Raw genomic sequence first — 10,464 nt, 5'->3', positions numbered from 1 at the left:
ATCTCTCCTTCTATTTTCAGTGACAGCCTAGCTGGATATAGTATTCTTGGCTGCATATTTTTCTCATTTAGTGCTCTGAATATATGCCAGTCCTTTCTGGCCTGCCAGGTCTCTGTGGATAGGTCTGTTGCCAATCTAATGTTTCTACCATTGTAGGTTACATATCTCTTCTCCCGAGCACGGACATACACTTCTATTTATTTCTTTGTGTTTTCAGAAAAAGAAAACAATCACCTAATTAACATTTTGAGTGTCTTAAAATCCTGAGATGTAATAGAGCGTGAATGATAACTGAAACAAAACTTTGCAATGAAATACTGTGTTGAGGGATCATGGATTAAAATAGCCAAGAAAGAATTTTTGAAAGCGAATGGTAAAAGTAAGTTCATTTGAGTAGCACAGGATCCATGGGTAGAAAGAGCTGCACTTGGGCTGCATGAAGCTCATGGTTCCATACTTAGTGTTCACTAGGGAGGGGGTGTGCAGGGAGCATAAGATTCTAAGTATTTCTTGGAATTTGTACTTGTAAAACTACTTTTGCAAGATTTCTCAGGCACTTACTCTGTTCAATATTTTTTTTTTTAAGATTTTATTTGAGAGAATGAGAGAGAGCATGAGACAGGGGAGGGTCAGAGGGAGAAGCAGACTCCCCGCCGAGCAGGGAGCCCGATGCGGGACTCGATCCCGGGACTCCAGGATCATGACCTGAGCCAAAGGCAGTCGCTTAACCAACTGAGCCACCCAGGTGCCCTACTCAGTTCAATATTAACTATAGGTGAGATGTACAGGCAGTCACGAGATCCATTGAGAATGTAGCAGTTTGCCCTTATTTAATGGTTCTAGAACTATGGAGACTATAGGTCAGCCTTCTGGGCTGCAGGTGAACATTTTTTGCTTCTAGCCCTCATCATAGTAGACTCAGAAATAAGAGCTGTTTCATTTCTGTCATTCTATGTGTTTGTGTTGATAATGTGAATAAAAGAAGCATCATCATCCACAAAGGGATTTATGAGGGTCATGTCATTGAAAATGTTGCATAGTAGTTACCATGACAGTTTTCTACTCTATCACTTTTAATATGTATATTAACTACTTTCTGAATGTATGGATGTGCGCATGAATGTAAAAAGACGAGTGTTGTGTGGATCCCTTCTTGTTTCCCTCATTCTTCTCAGGTTTGACACCTGCTATGAACACTGCTTTAGAGTCCTCTCTGTATATTGACCTGTGTGTCATTTTAGATCGACTCTAGGTCAGACAACCTGAGTGAAAACCTGATCCCTTCCATGTTACTGGATGTTTGACAATATTCCCATAAAAATGGAAGAATAATGTGTGTGTTCTGAGATTTTTATTATTCCTACCCATTAATTTATGAATGACTGTAGGATGGTCTTGGGTAACTAGGAAATGGCGAGAAAGGATTGTTGTTGGCTTTCTTGCTATTCCAGTAGAAGCTATAATGGCTATAAAACCCATTCAGGGAGCACCTGGGTGTTTCAGTCGGTTAAGTGTCTGCCTTCAGCTTGGTCATGGTCCCAGTGTCCGGGGCTAGAGCCCTGTGTTGGGATCCCTGCTCAGGGGGGGGGAGTCTGCTTATCCCTCTCCCTCTGTAACTCCTGTCCCCCTCAAGCTCTCTTGCACTCTCTCAAAAGATAAAAACCAATTAAAAAAATAAAAGCCTTTTTTGCCTGTTCTAAATACTCCAAGAATTCTTGCCTTGGAGTCCTACCTCTTATTCAAAACTTTATCCCTTGGCCCATAGGCTACTGCCTTGTTAGAAATGCAGACTCTGATCCCACCCCAGTACTCCTGAACAGAATCTGCATTTTCACAAGATCTCCAATTCACTGTTTTGAAATTCTAATTCCCATCAGAATTTGATGAGTACAGGGTCGCCTGGGTGGCTCAGTCCTTAGGCATATGCCTTTGGCTTGGGTCATGGCCCCAGGGTCCTGAGATCTAGCCCCATGTCTGGCTCCTGGCACAGCAGGGAGCCTCCTTCTCCCTCTCCCTCTGCCTCTCCACTGCTCATGCTCTCTCTTTCTCAGTATCTGTCTCAAATGAATAAATAAAAGCTTAAAAAAATTTTGATGAGTACATTTGTAACCCACTAAAATATTCCACCTAAGAAGTAGACACAACTTCTGTATGATGTAAACACAGTGGTGAAAAACGTGTATGCACGTGTTGATTTCTTTATTTGACAAGTTATTTTGGATAAACACAGTATTTATCCTGGTTTTGTGGATCATATGACATCCTCTCACATCAAGGTTAGAGAAAACGTTAGAGAATATTACTGTGTTAAAAATTATCTTACTGTGTAAAGTAGGAAATGCACCTAAGCCAGAACTAGTTGTCCTGGTATAACTGAACTAACATGAGTTCACTGCTTGGTGGGTCACAGAAACTATACTGGGTAGGGGGTTGTCCCACAATGGAAATTGGATTTGCAGCAAATAAGGAGGTAACAGGAAATAACTTCCAAAGTAGAGACACAGAGCAAGGGAGAAATATTTTCTATTTGGGGTTAGGGTAGATATTTAGAAAATGGATCCTTGTCATTTTTTTTTTTTTTTTAAGATTTTATTTATTTTTTTGACAGAGACACAGCGAGAGCAGGAACACAAGCAGGGGGAGTGGGAGAGGGAGAAGCAGGCTTCCTGCCGAGCAGGGAGCCCAATGTGGGACTCGATCCCAGGACCCTGGGATCATGACCTGAGCCGAAGGCAGACGCCTAACAACTGAGCCACCCAGGTGCCCGATCCTTGTCATCTTATGTAGAGCTGGGCACAAGGTACACAAGTGCTTCAAGAAAACCCTTCTCTACATACTTTGTATTTCACCTAAATGAGGTTTGTGCTCCTCCTCGGGTGGAGATTTTCAACTATAATGAGAGAGAGGGAACTGTAGATCACTCCATGGGTTACTCCCTGGCCCATCTGCTTATGTTTAAGTCAGGGCTTAAGCTCAAACTGGGAAAGGCCAAGCTCTTCCTCAGGACAGTCATTACTTTCGTTGGATATTTTTTGTTTTCCTCACAGGAGACTCTGCCCATGAGGTGCTTTGCTAGAAGCAAAAGATAAGGTGGAAAGAAGAGGTTAAGTAATATGTGGGACAAAGATCTGAGGGTACAAGCAGGTAACCAGGGAAGGTCAGCTCATGGGTCTAGCTGGTGACATTAACTCCTCCTTTCACCTTAGGGACCATTGTGAACTCTGCCAATGGCCACTTGGTAACTGTGGTATTTATTGCAGGGACTGCTGACATTCAGGGATGTGGCCATAGAATTCTCTCAGGACGAGTGGGGATGCCTGAACCACACTCAGTGGGAATTGTACAGGGATGTGATGTTAGAAAACTAGACACCTCGTCGTCTTGGGTGAGGAAGACTCCAGATTTCCTAAACACCACTCTGGGTTTTCTTCCTTCCTGTGAAGACTGTTTCTTGGATGATTCCTCTTTGAATGACTGGAATTCAGATCCAGGCAGAAAGGGAAATAAGTAGGGGTTTGCAGATGTAGAGAAAAAACTTTGTGATGTGTCTGTCCTTTTTAGCTTTAGTTTCCCTTCCTTAAGGTAACATTATCACTTCTGTAGATTACTTGCAGTTCTAAACACTAAGGGGCATAAAAGTACTTCCCACATCTTCTACTCCAATTTGCACTCCTTATTGTATCTAATACTTGGAAGTGGAGCTCAGGATGTGAACATTGGAAATCCCTCCTTATTGTAAAGGGGCTGTTTTCAACAGCATTTGGGAAAATATGTTCTCAATTTTACAATGTCCTCTCTTCTCTCTTGAGCACAATCGTAATTAAAAGTTAGAATCCCCACCAGTATGCTTTTCCTTTTTTCTAATAAATAGGTCTCATTATGTAAAAGCCAGACTTGGTCTCCTTTTCAGAACCAAAGAGGGAGCTTGGGATATGATGAGAAAGGATGTCATATCCCTCCATCCAGGTAGGTGGGATTCATATTAGGCAGATGATAGAGGCAAGGTCCAAATGCAAAGGAAGATGATAGACCTTAAACTGTGGTTCGAGTAGCTCTCTGAATGGAAATTAGTTTAGAAGCATAGTGTTATTTCTCTCCCTCTCTCAGAGGGACACCTGCTATCCAACATTATTAAGCTCTTACATTCTCTAAGGATTCTGCTTCAGCTTCAGTGGTGGTCTATCACATCCACTGGGAGGGCCTCCATAATCTGAGAGCTTTTCCATTGCTTTGAGGGCCCTGGGGAAATCTCCTTATTTCTGAGGAACTTTATGTTTAGCCCTTTGCAAGTTGTGTTTTCCCTCATCTGAGAAATGTGTCAGGATCATGGTGGACATATTGGGGTTTGGTGTAGAAATCCAGGAACACTGGAGACAGATATTACATGTTTTCTGGTTTATGCTTTCCAGTGTTTTGGAGACTTTAATCTTAACTGTACATAATTGAGACTTAGTAACTTCATCAGATAACAAAGCACCTCCCTAAAATGAGAAAATCTAATGCTTTATTTCCCTTCAAAAGTTTTTTTCATATTAACTAATATAGAAATTTCCACTCTGTGTTCCATTCCTCAATGTTGAAATAACATAGAATTCCTACTTAAATGAATGCCATTCGGGAGGTAGAACATTTAGATCTCAGAATTTGTAGCCTTTAATAAAGTCTCTAATTGTTACCTTATTAAAATTGCATCAGTTCATAATTCTGTCTTGTATGAAGCTCCTGTGACTTTTTACTAGGTGTTTTCATTTTCTAAATGGTTGTATACGAGAGTCCTCTGATTTATTTTTTTAAGATCAAAAGTTCTGATAGGACATGGGCATGTGCTTTATAAGAAGTGAGGTAATTAGTTAAATCCCCATATTTAAGGAAAAACTTTTGTTCATAAATTTACTTCACTAAAAATTAACCATGTATTTTTCTTCTTTCCTCAGAATGTATCTGAGTGTCATCCCAAATATTTACTTTTTATAAAGTTGTCAGTATATTTTATACATTATTGGTGTCAATTTAGAAATGAACAGATTGGGGTGCCTGGGTGGCTCAGTTAAGCATCTGCCTTCACCCTCAGGTCTTGATCTAAGGGTTCTGGGATTGAGCCCCAAGTCTGATTCCTGCTCAGTGGGGAGCCTGCTTCTCCTACTCCCTCTGCCACTCCATCTGCTTGTATGTTGTGTCAAAAAAATGAAATATTAAAAAAAAATAGAAATGAAAGGATTTTGTTTGCTTGGCTCTAAGGAATGAATTATACCTTACATTCTGGGTAAAAGGAGGAATATATTAGTGAAATAACATTTTTCAAGTCTTTTAAGCGCTTATTTTTTTTAAAGATTTTATTTTTTATTTATTTGAGAGAGAGAGAGCACAAGACGGGATAGGGTCAGAGGGAGGAGCAGACTCACTGCTGAGCAGGGAGCCCGATGCGGGACTCGATCCCGGGACTCCAGGATCATGACCTGAGCCGAAGGCAGTCGCTTAAGCAACTGAGCCACCCAGGCGCCCTTAAGCGCTTATTTGTAAAATTATCATTAGATCTTCTTGTGGATTTTAATGAATATAATTTAAAATTTGTCAGTGAAGAAATGCCAGTAATTCAAATGCTTGTTTTTCTTGCATACAGTCACAGTTTAAAATTATAGTTACATAGTAGTTTTCTTACTAAATTTTTTTTTATGTAGAAATTTGGGTTAAATTTGGTCTTACTCTGGTTTTGCAATCCCATATTCATGTGCTTCCTTTTGTCTGGGACTCTCCACAACAGTAGTTACTTCTGGTTTCCTTATTTACTGTGTATTTTGGTATAGGATGACCATTTTTAACTCAGTAGATTTTAAGGCAATGTGAGTTTACCTCAAATATGAATCAGCTTTATTCCCTTTGCCAAGAACATTCTGTATTTGTATCATTATTACCCATACATACTTTGTGACTCATCTTGTGTATTTCTTTCATTGGTTAGTGGTCCGTGTATGTTGTATCATGCCTACATGAGTTGTCATAATAGAAATAATTTCATCATCTATTTACTGGTGGATTTTTATTCTCCTCGCGTGAAAGACACTTTTGAATTGAAAGTAATTTTGAAACCCTTCCTGCCTGTGTATCAAGTTCAGGTATACTTTATCCTTAGTTGTGGTGTTATACCCCCAACATGTTTTGATACCATTCTCAGGGACTTTTGTGTCTTCTGTACATATTTTCATTGTGCTTTCAAAATGAAACTGAAAGGTATAAAAAACCATTTTATTTTTTTAAAGATTTTTTATTTATCTGAGAGAGAGAGAATGGGAGACAGAGCATGAGAGGGGGAGGATCAGAGGGAGAAGCAGACTCCCCGCCGAGCAGGGAGCCCAATGCGGGACTCGATCCCAGGACTCCAGGACCATGACCTGAGCCGAAGGCAGTCGCTTAACCAACTGAGCCACCCAGGCGCCCCTAAAAAACCATTTTAAACTGAGATTCTCAATTGCATCCAAAATCATTCTACTTATCTCCGTTCCTGTACACACCTTGTTTCTGATATCACAAATTCTATCTTTTATGTTGTGTACTTTATTACCTACATTTATGATTTTTTATGCCTTGATTAATGTATCTTGAGGTAGAAATATAAGCAACGTGTGCTATCTCATTACAACACTACAGGTTTCTATAACTGTGGAAATATTTATATTTAGCAGAGCTTTATGTTGTCCTGTGGTTTTAGTTTCTGTTTAGAATCCTCTTATTTCAACTAGATGTGCTTCCTTTAACATTTTTTGTAGGACAAGTCTACTGGTAAACTTACAGGGGTTTCTATGTGGGAAAGTGTTCATTTCTATCTTCATGGAAAACAGTTTTCCCAGATAGAGTACTCTTGGTGGATATTTTGATCTGTCAGTGCTTGAATACACTGTCCCATGCAGTTCTTCCTATCAGGTCTGCTGTGAATCCCACTACTAATCTTATAGGAGCTCTCTTGTATAAGATGAGTTGCTTCTGTCATATGGTCTCAAAATTCTCTTTTCACCTTTGATTTTTTTCATAGGTTAATTATAAGGTGTCACTGTGTTGATGTCTTGACATTTATCCCACTTTGAATTTCCTGAGCTTGTTGAAGTTGTTCTTTCCACATGCGTGGGAAATACAGACCCTTAGATCTTCATGTAAGCCCTCTGCCCTATTTCACTTTCCTCTCCTTTTGGGGTCACCTTAATGTACATATGGGACCACTTGTTGGTGTCCCATGAGTTCCTAGATGCTATCCTATTCCACATTTTTCTTTGGTCCTCTCAGCAGATAATTTAAAACAAGGGGTCTTTAAAAACAAAACAAAACAATAACAAAAACACAGGTCTTTAAGTTGTCTGAATATTTCTTCTGCTTGATCAAGTCTGTGGGTGACCCATTGGTGTGTTTTTAACTTCAGTAATTGTACTCTTCAGCTCCCAATTTCTGGTTGATGGTTTGTTTTATTGTCTTGTTTCTTTGGATTTCCATTTTGGTCCTGCATACTTTCCTGATAACATTTAGTTACCTATCTGTTTTTCTTCTTCCTCCATAAGCACCTTTATGATAGTTATTTGAATTCTTCATCAGGCAATAACTAGTTCGTAATTAATTTAGAGCCAGTATTGGACATTTATTTCATTCCTCTGATTAGAACATGTTTTCCTGGTTCTTTGCATGCCTTATTATCTTTTGTTGACATTTGGGAATTTTAAAAAAGCCTCTGGGCCTAGGATTATGGACTTGCTTTGTGCAGATCAACACAAATAGCAATTGGGGGACCTCTCCCACATGTTCTGGGCATTTGTCATGTCTGAAAATTTGTGATTTCCCAGCTTTCAAAGTGTAGTTACTTTTTAGAGTCCATGATACCTTCCTCTCTTTGTCTTCATCTCTGTAGTCTCTCCATTGGTTGAACAAATGCTCACCTTTGGGCTGAGCAGCCACCACACTGCATCCAGAGGGTGCTGTCATTCGTTCCTCCCATGTCCTGCATGACAGAAACATGTCCTCAGGCAGCAGCAAAGTAGTGAGATCACTGAACATACAGGTCACTCATTTGTTTCTCTTTTGAGGAGAGGTAAGAATTTTCTCAGTGTTGTCCTGGAGTGTCAGGGAGGGTGAACTGCTGTTGTGGGCAAGTGTCACAATCTTTGTCTCCCTGATATATGTGTGTGTGTGTGTGTGTGTGTGTGTATATATATATATTCCATTAAATATGTATATATCCAAATATACACACACATACATATATACACACGTGTGTGTGTGTATACACACACACAAACACCACATCTTTATCCATTCATCTGTGAATGGACATCTGGTCTTTTGATTTTGTTGACTGTTTCCTTTGCTGTGCAAAAGGTTTTTATCTCCTTTTTTTTTTTTTTAAGATTTTATTTGACACAGAGAGACAGCAACAAAGGGAACACAAGCAGGGGGAGTAGGAGAGTGAGAAGCAGGCTTCCCACTGAGCAGAGAGCCCAATGCGAGGCTCTATCCCAGGACCCTGGGATCATGACCTGAGCCAAAGGCAGATGCTTAACTGACTGAGCCACCCAGGCGCCCCAAAAGGTTTTTATCTTGATGAAGTCCTAATAGTTCATTTTTGCTTTGGTTTCCTTTGCCTTTGGAGACGTGTCTAGCAAGAAGTTGCTGCGGCCAAGGTCAGAGTTTACTGCCCGTGTTCTCTAGGATTTTGATGGATTCTTGTCTCTCATTTAGGTCTTTCATCCATTTTGAGTTTATCTTTGTGTATGGTGTAAGAAAATGGCTCAGTTTCATTCTTCTAGATGTGGCTGTCCAATTTTCCCAACACCATTTTTTTGAGGACATTGTCCAATTTCCATTGGATATTCTTTCCTGCTTTGTTGAAGATTAGTTGACCATAGAGTTGAGGGCCCATTTCTGGACTCTCTCTTCTGTTGCATTGATCTAGGTGTCTGTTTTTGTGCCAGTACCATACTGTCTTGATGATTAAAGCTTTGTGATATAACTTGAAGTCAGGAATTTTGATGCTTCCAGCTTTGGTGTTCCTTTTCATCATTACTTCGGATATTTGGAGTCTGTTTCCATATAGCTTTGCACAGTGGCAGTATCGTAGCCAATGAGGTTTATCCGAGGCACGATTATTGCTAATTTTTGTTTCCATATATATTTTAGGATTATTCCAGTGTGAAAAATGCTGATGGCATTTTGATAGGGATTGCATTCAATGTGTGGAGTGCTTTTGGTTGCAGATATTTTAACAATACTGTGCTCCCAATCTATGAGCATGAAATGTTTTTCCATTGATTTATTGTGTGTGTGTGTGTGTGTGTGTGTGTCCTTCTCAATTTCTTTCCTAAGTGTTCTGTAGTTTTCAGAGTACAGATCCTTTCCCTCTTTGGTTAGGTTTATTCCTAGGTATCTTATGGTTTTTGGTGCAATTATAAATGAGATCAATTCCTTGATTTCTCTTTATTTTGCCTTGTTAGTGTATAGCAATCAACCAGCTTATGCATTAATTTTTATATCCAGCAACTTCGCTGAATACTATGTCACTTCTGTCAATTTTTGGGTGGAGTCTTTTTTTTTTTTTTTTAAGATTTTTTATTTAGGGCGCTTGGGTGGCTCAGATGGTTAAGCGTCTGCCTTCGGCTCAGGTCATGATCCCGGGGTCCTGGGATCGAGTCCCGCATCGGGCTCCCTGCTTCTTGGGAGCCTGCTTCTCCCTCTGCCTCTCTCTCTCTCTCTCTCTCTGTCTCTCATGAATAAATAAATAAAATCTTAAATAAAAATTTTTTTTTTTTTTAATTTGACAGAGACACAGCCAGGGAGGGGACAGAAGCAGGGGAGTGGGAGAGGGAGAAGCAGGCTTCCCACAGAGCAGGGAGCCCTATGTGGGGTTCGATCTCAGGACCCCAGGATCATGACTGGAGCTGAAGGCAGACGCTTAACCGACTGAGCCACCCAGGCGCCCATGTGTGGAGTCTTTTGAGGTTTCTACATAGAGTATCACGTCGTCTGTGAAGAGTGAGAGTTTAACTACTACTTCGCTGATTTGGATACATTTTATTTTACTTTTTATTGTCTGATTGCTGAGGTTAGGACTTCCAGGACTATATTGAACATCAGTGGTGAGAGTGGACATCCCTGCCATGTTCCTGACCTTAGGGGAAAGGCTCTCAATTTTTCTGTGTTGATATTAGTTGTGGGTTTTTCATATATGTCCTTTATGATGTCAAGTTATGCTCCTTCTATCCTTACACTGCAGATTGTTATCAAGAAAAGATGCTGTATTTTGTCGCATGCTTTTTCTTTATCGATTGAGAGGATCATATGGTTCTTGTCCTTTCTTTTATTAATGTGGTTTATCACATTGATTGATTTGTGAATGTTGAACCATGCTTACAGCCCAGGAATAAATCCCACTTGGTCCTGGTGAATTATCCTTTTAATGCACTTTTGGATCCTATTGTTAGTATCTGGGTG

General features: G+C 40.0%; 1 non-coding gene across 1 annotated transcript; it reads left to right on the top strand.

Moving 5' to 3' along the window:
- The first annotated feature begins 9,068 nt into the window (after nt 1-9,068).
- Nucleotides 9,069-9,205, top strand: LOC115942351 (U4 spliceosomal RNA). Its single transcript, XR_014141916.1, has one exon. It is a non-coding gene; the product is annotated as a U4 spliceosomal RNA (small nuclear RNA).
- Nucleotides 9,206-10,464: the final 1,259 nt, after the last annotated feature.

Source organism: Leptonychotes weddellii, unplaced genomic scaffold (assembly GCF_054177405.1).
Source record: "Leptonychotes weddellii isolate Sample4059 unplaced genomic scaffold, ASM5417740v2 HiC_scaffold_1823, whole genome shotgun sequence".
NCBI lineage: Eukaryota > Metazoa > Chordata > Mammalia > Carnivora > Phocidae > Leptonychotes > Leptonychotes weddellii.
Note: the sequence above shows the minus strand (reverse complement) of the source record. Positions and strands in the feature narration are given on the sequence as shown.